The sequence below is a fragment of the Stegodyphus dumicola genome, chromosome 11, assembly GCF_044657685.1.
Source record: "Stegodyphus dumicola isolate Sdum_Otavi_A_Nest chromosome 11, ASM4465768v1".
In the NCBI taxonomy this organism is placed as follows: domain Eukaryota; kingdom Metazoa; phylum Arthropoda; class Arachnida; order Araneae; family Eresidae; genus Stegodyphus; species Stegodyphus dumicola.
The window spans coordinates 82,611,595-82,634,146 of NC_140778.1; the positions used below are offsets into that span (position 1 = coordinate 82,611,595).

The 22,552-nt window shown below is 32.5% G+C and overlaps 1 protein-coding gene across 1 annotated transcript in view; it reads left to right on the forward strand.

Annotated features, from left to right (window-relative positions):
• LOC146994172 (uncharacterized) overlaps nt 1-22,552 on the forward strand; it is a 51,328-nt gene that overhangs the window by 13,956 nt on the left and 14,820 nt on the right. Inside the window, exon 3 of the mRNA XM_085826930.1 lies at nt 10,951-11,034. The gene's annotated coding sequence lies outside the window, so the exon portion shown is untranslated. The remainder of the gene's footprint in view (nt 1-10,950; nt 11,035-22,552) is intronic.

Consider the following 22,552-nt stretch of genomic DNA (forward strand, 5'->3'; position numbering starts at 1 on the left):
TGAACAGTTTGAATTTGAAATGAAATTAAAGGGAATTGAAAAAAAAAAAAAAATTAATGACAAACTAAGTTAATATTTTTATTTATGTACTATATACATTAATAAATAGTTATTTTCTATTTTATTGACATATTAGTAAATACATATAAGGGAGCAGGATGGACATGATATTTGCCATTATTGATTAAATGTTGCTCTTACCATTAAAGAAAAAAGATTTGTCATCAGAAAACTCAGGCAAAACCATGGAGTTCAGCAGGAAGTACGTGCATTACATGTCTTTACACAGAGCGCTACCTACTATAGTTAAGCAAGTTTAAACTTATTGCACTCTCTTAGTGCAGTCTGAGCACTTTTATCAGGTTAAAATATTGCAGCGGATTCTACATTAACCATTTCGCTTGTCCATAACTTATGACCTAAACTAGCGAAGTTTTGAAGACAGACAAAAAATCAAATTCCTTTAAATACGAAAATTTTCAACTTTTAAACAGATACTACCGAGCAAGCCCGCTTTTGTTGACCTTTATTCGAAAGTTGGGCTGAACTACCAGTGTTCAGTGATTTTACCGTTCAATTGCTAATGGGCCTTTTTACAAAGTGTAATCGAAAAAATTTTCGGGTATGATATTCAAACAGTAGATTCGTTATTAAAATTCCTTTCGATAAACTTCAACATAATCACACACAAATTTGCTTCATTATATATATTAATGTAATTAATAATTCATAATTATTTATAATAAGAAAACTTTGCATATACCATGTCCAAAGAACACAAATTCAATTTAAAACCCTGAACGAAAAAAAATAAATTAAGTCTGAATTTAAATTAGTATTTTAAATATTTTTATTTTTAGAATTTTTTTAAATTAAAATTTAATTTCATATTACCTTTATCTGAATAGAGAACATTTTAACAGATATAAGCTGTATAAAATATGAAAATAAAGAGATATAAGCTGTGGTTTATCTACCTGAAATTACAATAAAACTTTTGCTGAGCTTATAATAGCTGTGGATTAGATGAAAATGTGTGCAAGGTGCCAATGCAAAAAAAAAATACATAGATGAATGGGGTAAAATTAAATCACAACTAGTGTTAACAGAGAAGCTACATAGCTTGAAACTATGAGGCAGGATTTCAAGCAAAATATATTCACTCCTAAGGAGAAATTTTCAGGATGTGAGACCCAGTAAACCTAGAAAGCATGAAAAGAAAAGGGAAAACTAGTGGTCTCTTAAGACATTATCGTATAATCTGCAAAAACTAGACAACACAACAAGGCGAAAGTATTTGAGAAGTGGAAACTGCTGTGACGTTTCAAATGTGGATCATCTTCACATTTGCAGCCCTCTTGTCAACAGTGGAAAAATAAACAGGAAGAAAAATTGACCTTCTTAGCTTTGCATGTTGTTGCAGAAAACTACTCAGAGCCATGGGTAAGTAAGACGATTATTAACACTCTGAGCAGCACAGAATTTTAGATCTGTATTGAGGACCGGTATTTAAACAGCATTTATTAATTGAGTTGTATAATTACTTATTTTAGCCTGTATTTCCATAAACTTACATTCATTAATATGATATTTACATTATTAAAGAAAGTAAGCAAGCAAAATATTTTAATTAATCAGCATTATCGACGAGTTCACCACATGAATCCATTCTGACTTGCTTGTGTTGCGAACTCTGTTGAAATTTGGTAAAAACTTATGTGTGAAACTGACCAGTGGCAGTCTTGCCAGGGGGAACAAATTCATGATGAATTATTTATCCACTGTCAAGGAAAGTGAAGGACTAATTCATCCTTTGCTTGCCCTGATTTGGAACTTTTGGAATTGAAATTTTTTCGGTCTTGGTGAGCTTGGAGATCGCCATTCGGAGCTGTGTCATTTGCTTTCAGACTCATATTGGTAGCACCAAGAAATGTCTCCCATTACTGTCAAATCAAGGCACACAGAGCCAGTGTCAGCGAGTTTACCACATGAATCCATTCTGAATTACTTCTGTTTCTTTCATAAACACTGAGGAACGAATCCCGAACAAACCTTGCATTTCCTTAGGTCTTGCATGAGAATTTGCTGAACTATCTCTTTAGAAATGTGTAGTTCATTGCCGAGTAGTCGAATAGATAATTGGTGGTCCGAAGTCCCAAGTTCGTAAACTTTCTCAATTGTTTCTATGTGCAGTTGTGAATTTAGTTACATACAGAATGTGGCAGTCCAGTGTGCGTGTCATCTTTAACACTTTTAGGGCTATCCCAAAAATGGCTAAACCGTTCTTAAGTCTGTGAATGGGATAATGCTTCCTCTCTGTACACTTGTTTCAACATGTCATTGGCTTCTGTGGCAGTTTTGCCCAAGTTGAAAGCAGAGTTTAATGTTATATCAACTTTGAGAACAAAAATTTAACAGCTATGTTTTAATACGTGTTTTAAAGATAACCACTTTATTCCGAGTGGTTTCGACTTCATTAGACATGCACAGAAAAAAACCTTAAATACAAGCATTAGTCCGTTCTAAAGAGTCTTGTACACTTACGTCAGCCCTAGAAATTAATGGCTGTACTGTATATTAATTAATTTCCAAATATTTTTATTCAGGTTTCGTACAGTTCATAAAAGTCCTTAAGTTTTTTAGAATCGATTTTTGGTCCTTAAAAGTACTTAATTTTGGCCAAAATCAGTAGAAGGGCCTTAATTTTAATTATCTGAAATTTCTGTCTGTTTTTACGACTGCCATTTTGAGTGTGAATTAGCATTTTGGAGGAATATTTTTGCCGATTCACTGATATGGTTATCTTTTGAATAGGTGACTAAGTTTATGGCTTATAATTTGTCTTATTTCTAATATAAAAATGGTGGGATACTCAAGTTTTTGAACAAGAAATGAAACATAAGCATTTCAAAATTATTTAATTTCTTATTAATGGCTCTAAATTTGAAAATTTATCACCATTTTGGCTATTTTAAGATTAGTTTCTATAGAAAATTTTTAATTCCGAGATCTGGGAATTTTTCAACTTTGTCTATGATATTATGGTACATAATATATTCTTTTATGAGACTAAAATTCTAGCACCAAAAATGTATCTGCTGTATAGCTTTCAAACTTTCAGAGGTTATAAAACCTCTTTATGATCTTTTACAGCAATAATGATTACAAAATATTAATTAAGCAATTTTGTAAAATGTTTTAAAACTAGCAATGAGGTTTTTTTTTTTTTTTTTTTTTTTTTTTTTTTTAAACTTTAGCATGGTGGTTATCACTATGGACATTGCAAGCTCTAATTTTGCACATACACTTATTGTGGATGACAATAACTTGTGGTGTAGTACTTTTTTTTTAAGTTTGATGTATATTTTTTAAAATTTAATGTTGAAACGATTTTCCTCACATATCTTTATTCAATTAACAAACGAAAACTCTCAGAATTGTACTCTTTGTACCGTCAGATATAATTGGAGAAGAAATCTTCTAAATAAAGTTTAAATGAGATTTTAGCCCACCAGCGGCCGAGCGGTAAAATCGCTGAACACTGGTAGTTCGGGCCAAGGTTCGAATCCCGCGAATGGGCTGGCTGCATGGCCGTTTTCGTGGTTTTCCCCATGTGTAACGGATATACGAGCCAGTTTTGCTTAGAAAGTCCTCCACGAAGGCATCCCTCCCCTTAGGCAGATAGCCCTAGTGTGCTTCGCCGTATTCTCAATACACCAATGAATGATATTTTAACATAAATCCTTAGTTTTTGGCTAACCACTGGATCTTTTAGACCATTTGATGTATAGAATTATTGGAAGTGAAAGAATTTTGTAATTAGTTGAGTAATTTGAGTGATAATGTGTCAAGATTAAAAAGATGAAAACTTTAAAAAGTTTTTTATACTGTTGTACTGTCTGATTCAACTTCAGCAATACAGGCCATCTCCTCTTACCAAGAGTATAAGAATACAGTCAAAAGTCTTTAATCCGGACTCGTCGGGACTTCGGCGATTCCGGATTATCGATTTTTCCGGATTATAGATCATCAGTTTAAATCTGGTAAGATGGCATGCAGAAATTATAAAATTAAAAATATGAAACCGTAATTTATAAAATAATGAGCAATTATGATCTAAAGGGTATCCAAATTTACCAAAAAAGAAGCCTAATATTTATTTGTTTACTTTATTAAACATTTCTTTTAACATGCGGATGCGTAAAGCATACCTTACTCATAGCCGAAATTAGAAAATTGCAACCAGAAAACTATGTGATTTGTATTCGTGATATTTATAATGACGAGGAATTTGATTTAAATCATATTAAAGACGGAGTACATCGAAATTAAATACTACATTTAGTAAGGAATTATAAGCCGACTAAAATAAAAACATCTGCCCTGAAGATAACGATAGTGTTGACAGATCAACTTCCAGTTCATTGCGCGCCGCGACGTGCCCCCCCCCGCGCAGAGCAGCGTGAAATTGATAAACAGATTTCGGAACGGTTAGATAAACAAAGGATATGCTTTTATCCATTTTTTGTAGCAATTCGTTTTTTGTTTGATGGACATCGAAACATACTTTCGTTTTCTAGATCCTTTGGGAGCTCCAGCATCGGAAATTCTATTTGACATAATTGAAAGTTCAAGCTTACTTTTAGAAAATTGCTCTTACAGTCTGCAAAAAATAATAAGCCGGATCCACTTTGAAGATTAAGGAACAACGCAATTATCAACATTAACTGAAATAGATAATTAGATAATTTTAGCTTTTACCGTCCGTTATACATTAAACGCGCACGCGAAAACGTATTCTGCACTTGCGCAGATGCATATGCGCAGTCGTAAATGTCTTGCGCGCACGAGTAAAACGCCTATACGCATGCGTTAATGCGGCGCTTGCGCAGAAAGATTTTAGCTTTGAGGTCCGGATTATAGATCATTCCGGATTACGGGTGTCCGAATTAACGACTTTTGACTGTATATGCGTTCAATAGTGTCAGGAAGTCGTAAAAGAACTTTCCCACAAGATATCTTTTCAATGGGTACCTTCACACTGCGCTATTTATGGGAATGAGATGGTTGATATGCTTGTGAAAAAGGGGGCTACGGTTCTCCAAAAGCCAAAAACGAGTGCAAGCCTCCATTCTATTAAGCTTCTTACATCGCTAACATATCAAAAGACTCTTAGAGATTTTGCCACTCGGTTGAGGGCAAGCCTTTGAGTGTTCTCTCAACAAACCCAGCTTTTGTTCTTGGCCACCCACGAACAGTTGCAGTTGCATCTTTTAGACTATTGGCGGGACATGACTGTCTACAGAATCATTTATTTGTAGCTGATTCATCGATGTGTGTTTTATGTAATAGTGGACGGCCAATGATGGCGGAACATTTAGGCGAGTGTGAAGCACGGACAAATTATTCTTGTAGAATTGGCAAGCAATGAGCTTAATGGCCTAACGACCAATGTAACTGGCATTTGAAAAATAAAAAATAAACATATTATTTATAAATGCTATCTTAATAAATCATAAAAATGCTTTTATGTGCCTTTATAAATGCTTTTATATATCTGTTCTGCAGTTACACATTATTTAACAGGGTTCGTACGGTCCTTAAGAGTCCTTAGATTTTTTGGAATCAATTTTTGGTCCTTAAAAGTCCTTAATTTTGGCCAAAATCAGCAGAAAGTCCTTAATTTTAATCATCTGAAATTTCTGTCTCTTTTTACAATTGCCATTTTGAGTGTGAATTAGCATTTTGGAGGAATATTTTCGGCGATTCACTGGCATATATGGTTATCTTTTGAATGGGTTTATGGGTTATAATTTGTTTCTGTTTCTAATATAATTGATGGGATACTCGAGTTTCTAAGCAAGAAGTGACATACAAGCATTTCGAAATTCATTTTTTCTAATAAAGAGTTCTTAAACAACTTTTCACTTTTGGAGATGTGAATTCTTTTATTAAACGGTTGTAAATTTGGCGACTTATCAACATTTTGGTGATTTTAAGATCAGTTTCTATGGAAAATTTTTAATTCCGATTAATAATTTGATTCCGATAATGCGAATTTTGGGACGATTTTTTTTTTTTAAACATCCTAACGTTGATAAATTTCATTAAAATAATGGTAATATATTGAAATTATATTTAAAAAAAAACATTAAAATAAAACATTTTTAAATTTCGCTGTCATGTTATAAAATTTCATTTTGGCAGCGTATTATACAATATTTTGACTCTGAAAAATAAAGAAGGTATAATGCTATGAAGCACAATTTACGAAATGGCTCTTAGCAAAAGCAAAATTAGCTATGTAATTAGTTAAAAATATCTTCCTTTTAATTTTTTCATAGTAAAAGTTTTTCCCATGTAATTGTCTCGGAATATTCAAAATTCTCAGAATATGTATCAGTTTTCTCTATAAAATAAATTTTACACTTTTTCCCTCCTTTTTTCTTCCAAAATATTTCTGGCTTTTTGCTGTCACTGAATTAGTAGTGATAATTTTTCTTTAGTATTTTGGAAAGTTTAGAAGGATTTGAAGGCAAGATTTATAGACCCACAATTCTAGAAGATTCGAGAAATATGTGACAAAATTAAAAATGTCTCCATGGTATCAACACATAATGGATGTATTTTACTGAAAGTTTGCTATGAATTTCTCACTTTTTGGAGAACGTCTGGAAGAACAATGAAAACATAATACAGTCAAAAGTCGTTAATTCGGACACCCATAATCCGGAATGATCTATAATCCGGATCTCTAAGCTAAAAACTTTCTGCGCATGCGCCTCGTTGGCACATGCGCACAGGCGTTTTACGCGTGCGCGTAAGACCTTGACTACTGCGCATATGCGTGTGCGCAAGTGCAGAATGCGTTTTTGCCTGCGCGTTTAATGTATAACAGACGGTGTAAGCTAAAATTATCTAATTATCTATTTCAGTTAATGTTAATGATTGCGTTGTTCCTTAATCTTCGAATTGGATCCCGCTTATTATTTTTTGAAGACTGTAAGAGCAATTTTATAAAAGTAAACTTGAACTTTCGATTATGTCAAATAGAATTTCCGATACTGGAACTTCCAAAGGATCTACAAAACGAAAGTATGTTTCGATGTCCAACAAACAAAAAGTGGAATTGCTGCAAAAAATGGATAAAGACATGAAGAATGTGACAGAAAGGTTAGTGAAAACGAAAAAATTTCGATTGACAAGTTAGTCGGTATTCTCGGCACAGCAATTAACGGGACTTGAACAGTGGAACTTTGTAACTGAACAAAAAATTATGTCTGTTTATAGAATTAAAGAGAAAGTATTATCACATAAAACGAAGCAACTTAAACAACTTACATTGAAAGAAATGTTTAATAAAGTAAACAAATAAATATTAAGCTCCTTTTTTTTTTTTTTTTTTTTTGTAAATTTTGATACCCTTTAGATCATAATTGGTCTTTATTTCCCAAATTACGGCTTCATATTTTTAATTTTAGAATTTCTGCATGCCATCTTACGAGATTTAAACTGATGATCTATAATCCGGAAAAATCGATAATCCGGAATCGACGAAGTCCCGGCGAGTCCGGATTAACGACTTTTGACTGTATTTGAAAGTTTTACTCCTGATATTAAAATCATTTTCTTAACATGTTTATCTTCCTTTTATTTTCTCTACTTTTCACTAGACACAAGCATAGAGAGTATCAAAAATGCTCCTAATCTTGTCACATGGCAGGCATTATAGAAAGGGATTTTTTATTAATAAAGAAATTGAAAACTTACAATTTAAAAGATTCATCTAATATGTTTTAATGCATCATACACAGAGCTGGCACTAGGCATTTTCCCACCTGATGCAATCTCTGTGGAGCCTAAATTCTGCTTCTAATGCCTGCTCTAAATTCTAAAAGTTTTGCCATTTCCAGATTTTATCGTTCGGTGTGTCACTAAATTCTAAAAATTCTGCCACAGTGGCTCTGTAACCGACCTTTACCATATGTATTTCTTCTGAATGTTTATATTACTAAAGAAATAAAATTAGCCATTTTCTATGCATTCTAAATGCATTTCATGTTTTTTAGAATAACGGAAATCTTTAATTAAATCCAAAAATTCTAAAATGAAAAGGAAACGTGTTGAAGAAAGAAAATTATTCTTCAAAGAAAATGTGCAGTTATTATTATGTAAATTACCCAATTGTTTATGTTTTCAGCCTTTACTGTAATTTCCCATTTCTATTTCTTCATATGATAGAGTTACTGAGCCAGATTAAATTAAAATTAAATTTTATAATCTTTGTCCACTAGTCCGCACGTTTAGCTTGAATTTGACTGTTCTTGTTTAATTACGTCACTGTGAGCTCTAAATGATTTTGTTATCATCAGAACATGACGTTATGTTCTTTGTCTGATATTGTAGTTACTTTTCAGAGACAGTGATAATTTGCATCACGTCTATTGGGGGGGGGGGAATCTTTTTTAACTTTTACCAGATCAAGTAAACCCTCATAGGTACATTGTGGAGAGGTTGACAAGTTAGGAGATAAAGCACACAGAAACTAGCGAGAACACTGGTTTGCATATTGAGACAAATTTCTAATTCTTGTCAGAAAAGATCAATAATTAAAGAGAAGAAAATCAATATAAATTAGCCAAAATGTTTGGGAAGGTTTGAAGAGACATTAGGTATTTTTGAAAGCAGGAAAGATAAAAAATTAACAACGCCTTCGCCGGGAATCGAATCGCGGACCTCTGGAATACCGGTTATATAAGTTCTTTTTATATAAGAGGCGTATTTAAACCTTTGTCTGATATTTTAGTTATTTTCAGACATAGCGATAATTTGCTTCACATCAGTTGGGTTTTCGACTATTTAACTTTTATCAGATCAAATAAACCATCATAGTTACATTGTGGAGAGGTTGACAAAATAGGAGAAAAGCAGTTATGTTGATGCAGAAACTAGCGAGAGCATTGGTTTGCATTTTGAGACAAATCTCTAATTGTTAGAAAAGATGCTTAAAGAGAAGAAATTGATATAAACTAGACAAAATGTTTAGGAAGGCTTCAAATTAAAATGATAGATAAATATTTTGTTGAGTGTTGTTGCTACAAAACATAAATGTTTTGTAGCTTTTAATGTGTAATTATCCTAATATCGTTTAAGGATCAATGTTATAAATTATATGTATTTTAAACTGTGAAATTTGATTAGATTGATTTTAATAGGGCTTTTTTAACAAATATGGCAAAAAAAATAAAATTTAATTGTGGCCATGTAAATCCATAATGACTAAGGTTAGCTAATTACCTAATTTAATTATTTATAACTAACTGCTTACCCTTAAAAATTATCTCTACGTATTAAAGCGAGTTATTGCCTTTCATTAATACTCACTGTGGTCACAATATAAAACACAAAAACGTAAAAATTCAAGTAAAACTTATTCTTTGCATCTAGTGAGACTTAGAATAATACAAAACTACTTATCACCTCTGGTTCTTTAATGGCTTATTGGAACCTTAAAGTACATTAACTAGGTTACAACCCCTGAAACTCTACACGAAGCTACGACACTAACTACATCAAACAGAGCCCGACTAACTTTCAACACTTGCGAAACTACATTAAGACATCTGCCTACATCAGGCCGTTCAGGTTTGTTCTAATGAGCAGGTCTCTCTCTAGACAAGCAGCAGCAGTAACAACATTCAGTCTTTTGTTCTGAATCATGCTGAGTATGATCTTACTTCTCATTTTAACCTATGCCGTTTGACATAAAATCTACGTGCTATTTACTCAATCTCTAGACTGACCAAGTACGTGACAAAATGAGACATTTAAAAAGATCAGCATAAAGCTAACTGTCAGTAAAACGTAAATGTCACCTATCTTCTTTCAAATATGTCCATCTGTTGTAAGTGTAAAATATTTAATGCTACTTGATAAATTGCATAAAGTTTATTTTATTCTCAAACTTATTAATAATTATGTTAATTAATTCATGTTTAGTAATAATGCAGACTACTTAGATAACTATTTTAGGTACTTTTCCGTTTCGCCGGCACAAATCTCGCCAAGCAGACTTTATTGGCGACAACGTACAGTATACACATAAAAAATATTTAAAAAATGTCAGTTCTAAGAATTCTTTTTTTGAAGGCATAAACATTTTAATATCGCTTAAAATTTTATAAAAAGCCAATAAATTTGTAAAAAGACATTAATTTAAGAATTTACTATGTTACATGGTTCAACATCCTGATTCGCCGGTTCATATCACGTGACCCCAAGCGATCTCATCTCACGTAAACTACTCTACAAAAATCTAATGCTCTCAGTAATCATCTACATTAATTTCAAGTTAAATCTTAATGTGGAACACAAGTTTAAACGCAAGAAATATTTCAATTCGTACGAATAGCTTACTCAGAAATTATGTAAAACTGCAGTGCTTTACTTCGCTAATCTAATGCATTCTCATTAGAATCGATGAATTTAACCCTTGACTTTACCTTTTCTATATTTTCGGCTTCGGGTAAGCGCTGTGATTGCATTCTAATTGACTTAATTACCGAAAATGGCCTTAGACATAAAACTGAACTATCTGATAAAAATTCTATGTAATTATATACCGTATTGAAAGAAACAATCAATCTGATAAGAAAAAGCTGCGACTTGTTTTGAAAATGAGGCGTAAAAGGTTACCAGCGAGAATATTCCGTTTGGCATCGGTTGTACCATTATTGGCGACTTTATCGCTTGCGCCGGCAAAACGGAAAAGTACCCTATTTTATTTTTAGGATGGTATCACAAAAGGGAAATTCAGGCATAGATAATATTTTTAATTGAATTTATTCAGTTCCCATTTGCTCATAGGTCTTTAAATTGTTCATAAAGTACTTAATTTTCGTGTGCAGAAATGTGTACGAACCCTGTTTAATTAATCTGACATTATTATAGGACTTCAGATGGTCAGAAGCCATTTTTCTCTTTTGAAGTGAATAAAGGATGTCAATAATTCATGCTGTTAATGAAAAAAAAGAGGTATGTATTTGTTATGAGATATAACAAAAAATCATTAAAATGAAATTAAGTGCAGTCTGATTGCATTGTAATAATCATGTAGAAACTGAAAACTCATTCTACATGATTCATATTCAAATCATGTAATAATTATCACGATACAAAATTCATTTATTTCAAAGGGAAGAAAAAAGTAAACTTTTATGGAATGCTCATTGTGTAAAATGTTGCTTGAAAACTGGCCAAAAAATGATTTATCAATATGTAACTCCTGTAAATTAAATTTGTATTTAAATTTTAATTAATTTATTTAATTCAATTCAATTTTTTCTTATGAAACAATTATGTGTATATTTAGATGTTAATGCAAATTAATAAGCGATTTAAGCTTTGTTTGCTAAAAGTCCAAATTAGGAATTTGTTAGCAAAAATGGGTTAAGTAAAATACTTTTTATTTGATCATATAAATGTAATCTTTTATTTTTTCCTTTTGTGAAATAAATTCATTTTATGTTGTCTTCAGTAGCATCCCATTTAAGTTAATGTAAAATATTCCCTTGCATTTCTTCTACAAAGAAATTTGATGTCATTCTAGCTGCAAATGCATCTTTTATTAGTAATATGTTCATCATATATGTCTTCAGGGAAATAATCACCAACTCTTGATTTTTTGAGGATTTAAATTTTGGATTATTGTAGGATAGATTGTTAGACAGATTTTAAAATACAAGATGATTATTGTTAAAGTTTTGATTTCAAAATGCTCTAAAGCAGTGATTCTTAGCCAGTGGTATGCATAAGGAAAAAATAAGTGGTTCGCAAAGTGACAAAGTATTTTTAATTTTAAATTCAAAAATTAAATGCCCTAACAACCAGTTACAGATTTTTCTCTAACACTCGTAAATTTATGCGATGTGAGCTTTGTTCAAGGTCAATAGACGCTCATAGGCTTTACCAAAATAATCCATTCTTATTTTCACAAATGTTTTTCTAGCCATGGACATAACAAAATTTGTAATAGAAATGGATTTTATATTTAATAAAACATAAATTCCTATAAAAAGAAAATAGTATCTCATTAATTCTTTTAGAGGTGATCGATTTATTAGCATATCTACACTTCATGTTGCCACCATTTCCAGGTCACATTGCTCTATTTTCAATTACAGTCAAAAGTCGTTAATTCGGACACCCATAATCCGGAATGATCTATAATCCGGACCTCAAAGCTAAAACCTTTCTGCGCATGCGCCTCGTTGACACATGCACATAGGCGTTTATGCGTGCGCATAAGACCTCTCACGACTGCGCATTTGCGTGTGCGCAAGTGCAGAATATGTTTTCGCGTACGCGTTTTATGTATAACGAACGGTATAAGCTAAAATTATCTAATTATCTATTTCAGTTAATGTTGATGATTGCGTTGTTCCTTAATTTTCGAATTGGATCCGGCTTATTATTTTTTGCAGACTGTAAGAGCAATACTATAAATGTAAACTTGAACTTTCGATTATGTCAAATAGAATTTCTGAATCTGGAGCTCCCAAAGGATCGTACAAAACGAAAGTATGTTTCGATGTCCATCAAACAAAAAGTGGAATTGCTGCAAAAAATGGATAAAGACATGAAGAATGTGACAGAGAGGTTAGTGAAAACGAAAAAATTTCGATTGACAAGTTAGTCGGTATTCTCGCCACAGCAATTAATGGGACTTGAACAGTGGAACTTTGTAACTGAACAAAAAATTATGTCTGTTTATAGAATTAAAGAGAAAGTATTATCACATAAAATGAAGCAACTTAAACAACTTACATTGAAAGAAATGTTTAATAACGTAAACAAATAAATATTAAGCTTTTTTTTTTGTAAATTTTGATACCCTTTAGATCATAATTGTTCTTTATTTCATAAATTACGGTTTCATATTTTTAATTTTAGAATTTCTGCATGCCGTCTTATGCGATTTAAACTGATGATCTATAATTCGGAAAAATCGGTAATCCGGAATCGCCGAAGTCCCGACGAGTCCGGATTAAAGACTTTTGACTGTAGAATCTCTCTCTTTTTTTTTTTTTACGTCGATTTACTGTTTCTAACAGCAGGTATTTTTTCTTCTTGTTACTTTGTATTCTTTACTTTTGTATGTGATTTGAGAATATCGTCCATTGTTTTTGAATAACTCGGAATATATTGTGATATAAATATTTAACTTCTATCCGAAATTCAAATTTTTCTCTGTGATTCAAAACTTGAATTGCAAAAATGTTTGTTTATTTAGCAAATTATCATTATGCGTTTAGCATATTTAGCTGATATTTTTGGAAAGTTAAAGGAATTAAATTTAGGATTACAAGCACAAAGTGTTAATTTGTTTACTATCAGAGATAAAGTAAAGCAATGATAAAAAAATTCGAGCTAATAATCAAAGAATTGGATAATACTATTCTAAGCTTTTTACCACTTTTTAAAGTTTTCTAACCGAGAATAATTTGAAAATAAAAGAAGGTTTAGCATCCAACATTAAAAATTATTGTTTTTCATTAATGAATACTTTCAGTGTGTATTTTCCTGAGAATATGAAAAAGAAAATTGGATCAGAAATCCATTTTATTAAAATTTATCTGAAATTTTATCTCGTGAAGAAAAAGAACAATTGATAAAAATTTCATGTGATCGAACGAAAGCATTCTGGACGGATTTTAATGAAATTTGTTATGAATATACATTTATAACAGAGAAAGAGATGTACTATTGAAAAGTCATTTTATGTGTGCATGATTATCAGTAAAGCTCCTAGTGCAGGGATGTCCAAAATCCACGTGATATCGAACTTAAAATAACTTTAATGTGGGGTATGGATTTCCCTGACAGTCATACAGGTCACACAGCAGGACGGCATTGGAGGCAGTTGATCCCACACATGCTGCAAGGCAGTTTTCAACTCCGACATAGTTCTTGGGAGGGGGATGGCAAGATGAAATTGCCCTCCCAAGACCATTCCAGACATGCTTAATGGGATTAAGGTCAGGGAATCTAACTGGCCAATATATGCAGTGAATATCCTCATTTTCCTGGTAATCATTGACCACCTGGATGCTTTGTGGATGAGCATTGTCGTCCATTAACAGGAAACCAAGATCACCTGCACCCTCTGAAAATACTATCACTTTCATCTCAACTTCAATTAATTGGAAATTTTGCTTTTTGTTTGCAATATTTGAAAAACCTTCAAATCTGCAGTTATCATCAGAAAGCTTCACTAGTTTCCGCTATCCAGTGCTGCTGATGTATCATGTGATTGGCAACTAAGACATGTTGTTCTCCTAATTTTTGTCTTCTGTAGAAAAGAGGGAGGAACCTTTTTACCATTACAGGCCACATTTTTAACGAGGTAGTAATAAAGGAGGCTGCAAAGTTGACGTGCCTATAAAGGGGATTTCTGTGAAGTTATAAATTTTGTATAGTGTTATGAGTTTATTTCATTATGTAGAAATTACGAAAAAAAAAAATTAAGTCATTTGTTCATTATATAGCATAAAAAGTTGCAATATAATATGTTTTTGTATTCACTTAAGGGTAGTAACTTGTTATAGCATTAATTTTTAACTATTTTTTTAATTAACAGCTACATATATTTAAATACCACTTCAAATAAAAATAATGAAGTAGAAGTATTTCTAAATAGTTTATTATATTGTAAAGAAATACAGTAGAGAAATAATAATATAAAGTAGCAGCAATACATAAAATAATTTTAAAATCCGTTGGAAAATTTAATTTTTATGGGATATTTGAATTTGTTTCTTACTTGAAAGTAATTTAATATTTGGGTCAAGCTTCGAAATGCACAACCCTAATTGATCCTGTAAATGATATATGTAATTCGTATTCTTAAAGTAGTTTTAGTTCTCATCATTAGAGAAAATGTTGACTTGCAGCAGTAAGTACTTCCAAAACAGCAAAGTAAACAGCATGCATGTTCTTGTTGGCATGGAATTTCAACAACATTTTTTCTGATTTCTATAGGATCTAGATTTTTTAGAATAACATCAAAATAGGGTGTGAAGATACTATCTTCCCAACTCAAATAACTCCATTTGTAATTCTGTAGGGGCCTTCCATATATCTACTAGATGAAATTCAAGTACCATTTCATAGCAGAAGCATGCTTCTCAAAAGCTGAAAATTTTTCAGTATATTCTTACATTAAAAGTTCCAAGGTACTTTCTTATTCATCAAATATTTTATTTTAAGATTTCTACTGAAATTCAGATTCAAAATTTTTCGTAACTCAGGGAAGTGTTCTGCTTATATATTTAAGAGAGAGCAATGTTTTGAAAAATGTTTATTTATTTATTTTTCTAAAATGCTTAGATCGTTCGCCACATCTCATATAGGTGCTTTATTTTACCTTCCAGTCAAATATTTAATTTGTTTTATTTTATCATGACATCAGACAAAAATGGAATATTTCTAAAAAAGGGATAACCTGATAGATCACATAGTTTTCCTTGTTCCTTGTTCACATAGTTTTCCTTGTTAGAAATTTAAAATTTCTTATCATAAAGCTAAAACTTTTATCTGACCTTTTCTATTGATAGCCAGCAAACATTGCAATAGTACAGTAGGCTAACACTGTATGTTTCCTTGTCTAAAACCTTAACTCATAAACTGTACCACCAATACTGGAAAACCGGTAAAACTAAGAAACAAGCAAAGAACCGAATAAACTGATTAACTAAATTAAAATACTGGGCAGCTCGCCCTAAACTCGTCCTCTGGCCTTGCCAGCAAGACTCATCTAAACCTTCTTTCACCCACCTTCTGAATAAATTCAACATAATAGTTGGAATAAAATTTGATACCATTAAATAATTTCTTTTAAAAATTTGTGAATCGAGATTTTCCATCTTTCTAAAACACTGAATTACTTATTCATTTAAATTAATAAATTTTACATAACTTACATCATAAATTCACAATTATAAAACTCATTATTGCCTATTACATGCTTTTTCTAACTAAATTACATAAGTAATCACAAATATACAATTTAACATAGTTACAATTTTATAAATTTACAACATGATCAGTCTACTTCAAAATATTCATATCCAATTAGATTATTTACAATTATTATAATTTATTATTACAATTTTTATAATTTTTCCTTGTCTAAATTTAGCATATGTTGAAATTCATCATTACACGTTGCGTTTATGCGAATATACTTAACAGTGGCAATAATTCCATCCAGAGTGTCTTGCGAAATGGTGGATTTTGCTCATGCGAAATGCAGTGAAATGATATCAGTTTTTTTAAGTTTTCTTCTTAATAAAGCAATGATTCCTTCTTTTGTAACTTGCATGGAAAGTGTGCCATCAGTGCAGACGCCGACTAAAGTACTGACATTGTAACTGATGACATAATTCTCTGAATTTTTCAAAATGCCAACTCTGCGAGTTCTTTCAGTTAGTGTACCCACACAAGAATTTTTTCGTAGCAGTGGACATTTTTAGTTACAGCTCGAATAAACTATAAAGCATGCACCAAATCGATTTCGTCAGTACTTTTGTGTAAAGCAATTGAAAAATAAACATCATTTTGCTATATTTTACGAAACTGCTCTATAACATTTCGAGCTAATTTGTGCTATCAATCTGTTATTGTTCTTCTGGAAAGAAGCAATTCCTTGTATTTGTCAAATGTTTCTGGATCTAACATACCCACTGCTTCAACAATACATTCTTTAATTATTTCTGCATCTCTAAATGTTTTTGCCTTTCTCCAAGAATATGTGCTATTTTGTATAAGTAACATAAACTGGAGTGATTTTTTTGTCTTTACTAAAGCACTAAAAGACACCTGTTGATAATGCCTTTCATTTTTGAATTCTTGAATTGCTTCTTTTCAAGATTTACCTTCTGAAATGAAATATTTATGTTCTTTATGAATCAAGTATTCTTTATTTGTGTTTGCCTTTTTCAAAGTAGTTAAAACTATATTGCACAATAAACACCATGTTGATCATTTTGGCTGATGCGAGCAGTGTGTGATTGGGTGTTATCCCACTGATAAAGGGCATTGGGCACTCCATGAAAGTAGGGAAGTGCCACCGGCTGCAGCACATCCACCACATATTTTTGGACTGTCATAGTGCCCTGAATACGAACTAGAAGTGACCTGGAATCATATGCAATTGTGCCCCACACCATGATGCTACGCTGTCGCACGATGGTGAGTTCCACAGTTGCTGCCAGACTGGGCCTGTCTCCACATCGATGCCACACTCGTGCGTGGCGACTTTCACTGGAGAAACAGAAGTGTGACTCATCTGAAACACGACCCTGTGCCATTCCGTTGTCTGCATCGCTTGAGCCAGGCACCATTGCAGGCATTGGCATTTATGAGTAGGGTTAATGGCAGTCTTCTTAACGTTTGCCAAGAGTACAAGTCGCTAGCCCTCAATCAATGGCAAATGGTTCTGGTCTATGTGGGAGCATTCAGGGTGTCTTGAATATGCTGCAGAATGGAGGTAGAAGTGGCTTGTTGGTGTGCCACCGCCTGTTGTTGGATGCAGCTATCCACTTGTGCTGATATCCCTCTGGCTTCACCTGCACTCCTTGAACTTGCCACATTTGCAGGTCCAGAATTCTGGAAAGAAATTTTTACTAAATAACATTACAAAATCTGAAAATTCAGTGTTGGTCGAATTACATGTATAACAAAATTCTTAATTTGAACAGTATTATGGAATTTATGGATCTGAAGCACGACGTCATTCAGCCTGTTAAGGACTGTGTATGGACTATCCCAAGGTCTCCATCGAGTTGGAGTCCACAACCACACATTGTCTGCTTCGTTGAATGGGTGTCCAGTAGCTCTCGTATTGTATCGGGTCTTTATCTTCTCCTTTGGCTGGTTGACTGGCTCACGTGCAAAATTATGAGTCACTTCAAACCAGGTCTGGAGATCTTGGACATATTCTTCAAGTGATAAAGGTGCATTTGAAGGGTGACAAAACAAGAGATCACAAGGCAGGCGAAGGTCACATCCGAAGAGCATCTGGGATGGAGAATAGCCGGTGGTCTGGTGTTTTTCTTTAACCCTAGTATCATTTTGACAACATTCTTAGCAGTGTCTTTCTGACAAGACAGCAGAGTTTCCAGGTGAGGATCCCTTCTGATGATGGATAGCTGTGGCCTCTGATGCTGAGAGCAATTTGTTGTTTTTGAAGTCAAAGGGAAAATTGTATTTCCTTAAAAATTCCTATCCAAGTTTGTAAGGATCTGTAAAATGTGCGACATATGCCACGTGATAGTAGGCAACACTTTCAAACGTGATTTTCGCATTTAACTTCTCATCTACGTCAATTTTATCACCAGATGCAGTCTGGAGGGTAACACAGGATGGCATCCAAATGGGTTTATATTTAAATTGTTGAGCTAAGTCTTTTCGAAAGGTGGTAACATTAGCTCATGTGTCAACGATCATATTGCAATGAACTCCATTGATATGCCCATTGATGGATAGTACATTACTGTTGTCACTTGCTTCAGAAATCCTGAGCGCTCTAAAATGGGGTTTTTCACTGTCGTTCAAACTCTGTTCCACGATATGGCCATTAATTTGTTTCCTGCATTGTTACTGGGAAATGTTCTTAATTTCTGTGTCCTGAGGTGTTCTGCAGTTCCTTTGCACATGGCCTTCAGCTCCGCAGTTTCGGCACTTTGGTTTCTTGTCACTCCTTTTCCATCTCATGGCATTTAACTGTCTGTTAAAATTGACCAGCTTCCATTTCCTCTTTAAGAGATTTCTGAACAACTTCTTCTTTAACAAATTTCTGAACAGATTTTATATCTTCTTTAAGGTATACTTGACCAGCTTCCATCTTTTCTTGAAATGCTTACATCACTTCCTTGACGGATTCTTCACCAGCATTCATCTCTGCTTTAATTGAAGAAAAGGCTGCAATCAGCTGTCTTAACTGCTCCTCCATCGCTCTTGTTATTTACATTCATATCTCACTTCTGACACCAATAAGTGTTGCGTGCGTATGGGTTCATAGTAGATTGAACGCACAAGTCCGATAAAAAAAATTAATACAGTACAAAGTCCGAAATCCGGACTCGGCGATACTTCGGCTATTCCGGATTTGAGATTTTTCTGGATATTAGATCTTCAATTTAAATCTGTTAAGATGGTATGCAGAAATTATACAATTAAAAATATGCAATCGTAATTTATGAAATAAAGAGCAATTACGATCTAAAGAGTATCAAAATTTAGAAAAGAAAGCTTAGTATTTATTTGTTTGCTTTATTAAACATTTCTTTCAATATAAATTGTTTAAGTTGCTTTATTTTTTATGCTAATACTTTTTCTTTAATTCTATAAACAGACATAATTTCTTGTTCAGTTACAAAGTTCCACTGTTCAGGTCCTGTAATTGCTGTGTGGAGAAAACCGACTAACTTGTCAATCTAAATTTTATCGTTTTTAATAACTTATCTGTCACTTTCTTCACTATCGGTACTGGTATTTTCTGATCTAGAACCATACTACAGATTTCACCGTCTGTTAATTGATTGATGATTGGGGCATTGTCATCGCAATGAAAAACTTAACTGCATTATCATCTTCATTTATTACCCCATCTCCACATTTCTTTACAAATTCCGTTAATTGGAAAATTTCGTTTTTAGTTTGCGATATCGGAAAAACTTCAAATTTGCAGCTATCATCTTCATCGTCCTCACCATCAAATATGGTAGCTGGCCATAAATTATGCCAAGCGTTTTGTAATGTATCTGGAGACACATCCTCCCACGATCTTGCAGTGCGCCGCACAGCAGATTTCATGCTACAAAATTTCAAAAAGTCTTGAAAAGTCTTGTCATTGCCCAAGAAATTTAACATAGATTTTAAAAATGCTACTCTATATTTGCATTTCAGCACTTGCACTATTCCCATATTCATAGGCTGAATGATAGACGTACAGTTTGGAGGGAAGAATAATACGGATACATTATCTGTCACTAAAACTTTAAGTATGAGCCAAACAGTTGTCTACAATCAGGACTATTTTTGAGTCAGTATGTAAACCAACGAATTCAAATGTTGCCGAGCCTCGGGTATAAAATGACTTTCAAACCAGTCATTCATCAACACTTGTATCATTCATGCTGATATATTCATTGCACGATATATAACAGGGAAAATCGTTACTCCTTTAAAGGCTGAAGGTCATACATATTTTCCGATTACGTAAAGTTTGCACTTGTGCGTTTCTGCAGCATTTGCACACACTAAAATTGTTAGTCTCGCTTTGGAATCATTGACACCAGTTGCAGCCATTTCTGTAGAGGTTGCCAAGGTATTTCGCGGTACACTGCTCAAAAAAAAAAAAAAAAAAAAAAAAAAACAAAAAAAAAAAGGGACATTGCTATATCTCCCGTTCTACTGGGGCGATTCACGAAATTTAAATTGCGTTCTTCATGTCTCGAAAGCGCGACTTAGGATATATATTAGATTTATATATAGCACTATTTTAACATAGGTATTTTGACACAAAATCAGGCTTTTTCTGAAATAACATACCAATGTTTTTTACATATTTCGATTCTACTCAAATTATGCCAGAATACCAAATTTTGTAAAAATTGTACGAGTATTTTTTAAAATACAGTCAAAAGTCGTTAATTCGGACACCCATAATTCGGAATGATCTATAATCCGGACATCAAAACTAAAAACTTTCTGCGCATGCGCCGCGTTGACACATGCGCAGAGGCGTTCACGCGTGCGCGTAAGACCTTTTACGACTGCGCATATGAGTGTGCGCAAGTGCAGAATACGTTTTCGCGTGCGCATTTTATGTATAATGGACGTATAAGCTAAAATTATCTAATTATCTATTGCAGTTAATGTTGATGATTGCGTTGTTCCTTAATTTTCGAATTGCATCCGGCTTATTATTTTTTGCAGACTGTAAGAGCAATTTTATAAAAGTAAGCTTAAACTTTCGATTATATCAAATAGAATTTCCGATATATATTTGTTAATATGTAAAGGATCTAAAGCGAAAGTATGTTTTGAAATCCGAAATCTGTTTATCAATTTCACGCGGCGGATTGGAAGTTAATCTGTCAGCACTATCCTTATCTTCAGGGCAGATGTTTTTATTTTATTTAGTTTATAATTCCGTACTAAGTGTAGTATTTCATTTCGATATGCTCCGTCTTTGATATGATTTAAAACAAGTTCCTCGTCATTAATTCGCTTCCGATAGCGAAGAAAAGTGACAGAGGTTATTGAAAACAAAAAAATTTCGATTGACAAATTAGTCGGTGTTCTTGACACAGCAATTATAGGACTTGAGCGGCGGAACTTTGTAACTGAACAAGAAATTGTCTGTTTAATAGAATTAAAGAGAAAGTATTATCACATGAAACGAAGCAAAACTTAAACAACTTACATTGAAAGAAATGTTTAATAAAGTAAACAAATAAATATTAAGCTTTTTCTTTTTGCAAATTTTGATACCCTTTAGATCATAATTGTTCTTTATTTCATAAATTACGGTTTCATATTTTTAATTTTAGAATTTCTGCATGCCATCTTACGAGATTTAAACTGATGATCTATAATCCGGAAAAATCGATAATCCGGAATCGCCGAAGTCCCGACGAGTCCGGATTAACGACTTTTGACTGTATTAGCTCTCAAAATTTTAGCTCCTCAATGTTAATTGAATTTGGCAAATATTTATTAATATATCTTTTTTTATTAAACTTTTTTTATTTTTCCTTTCACATTTCGAAATTTAGGTTCATTCCAAATAAAATTTACCTATTTTTTTGTGTTCTATTTTTTAAATTTCTATTTTTAAATAATTTTTATAAATTTTTCGAAAAAAATTTTGAATTATAACCTATAAAATTTTTACCATCTTCTTAAAGTAGGTGTATTTCTAAGCATACCTGCAAAAAATTAGACGTTTTATTCAAAATTTTCTATGATATACACAAATTTACCTATTTTCGCGTTTTGAAATTTGGCATCTTTTTCTTTTGAGCGATAATAACGCCAAATGTGGTTTAACACAGTGAATTGCCACAGCTATTTTTAACCTTAAATTTCAAAATTTCACAGAGAATTAATTATATGACATTTTTTCCCTCAATGATGCGTAATAAATATTTATTAATACTATATGAAAAGCTATTTTTTTTTAAATTATAGATGATATTATTCAAATTTTTAACTATTTTTTTAAATTTCTCACTTTTTTTTTTAATAAGAGTAAATTTTTGTAAGAGTCAATTTTGACCTTCGGCGTTTTATCGTCTGCTACTTCATTACTTTGCCTAAAACTGAGAATTTTCTTTTGATGTTTATTTGAATTTTATGACATTAATTGCATAATTTATTTCTAAACAAACTGTTGCTTTTGAAGTGGCTGAAAGAGCGGCTGATTCTATCATCCATATTTTTAAAGCACAGTATATTTTTATAGAAACATAAGATTTAGAATAAT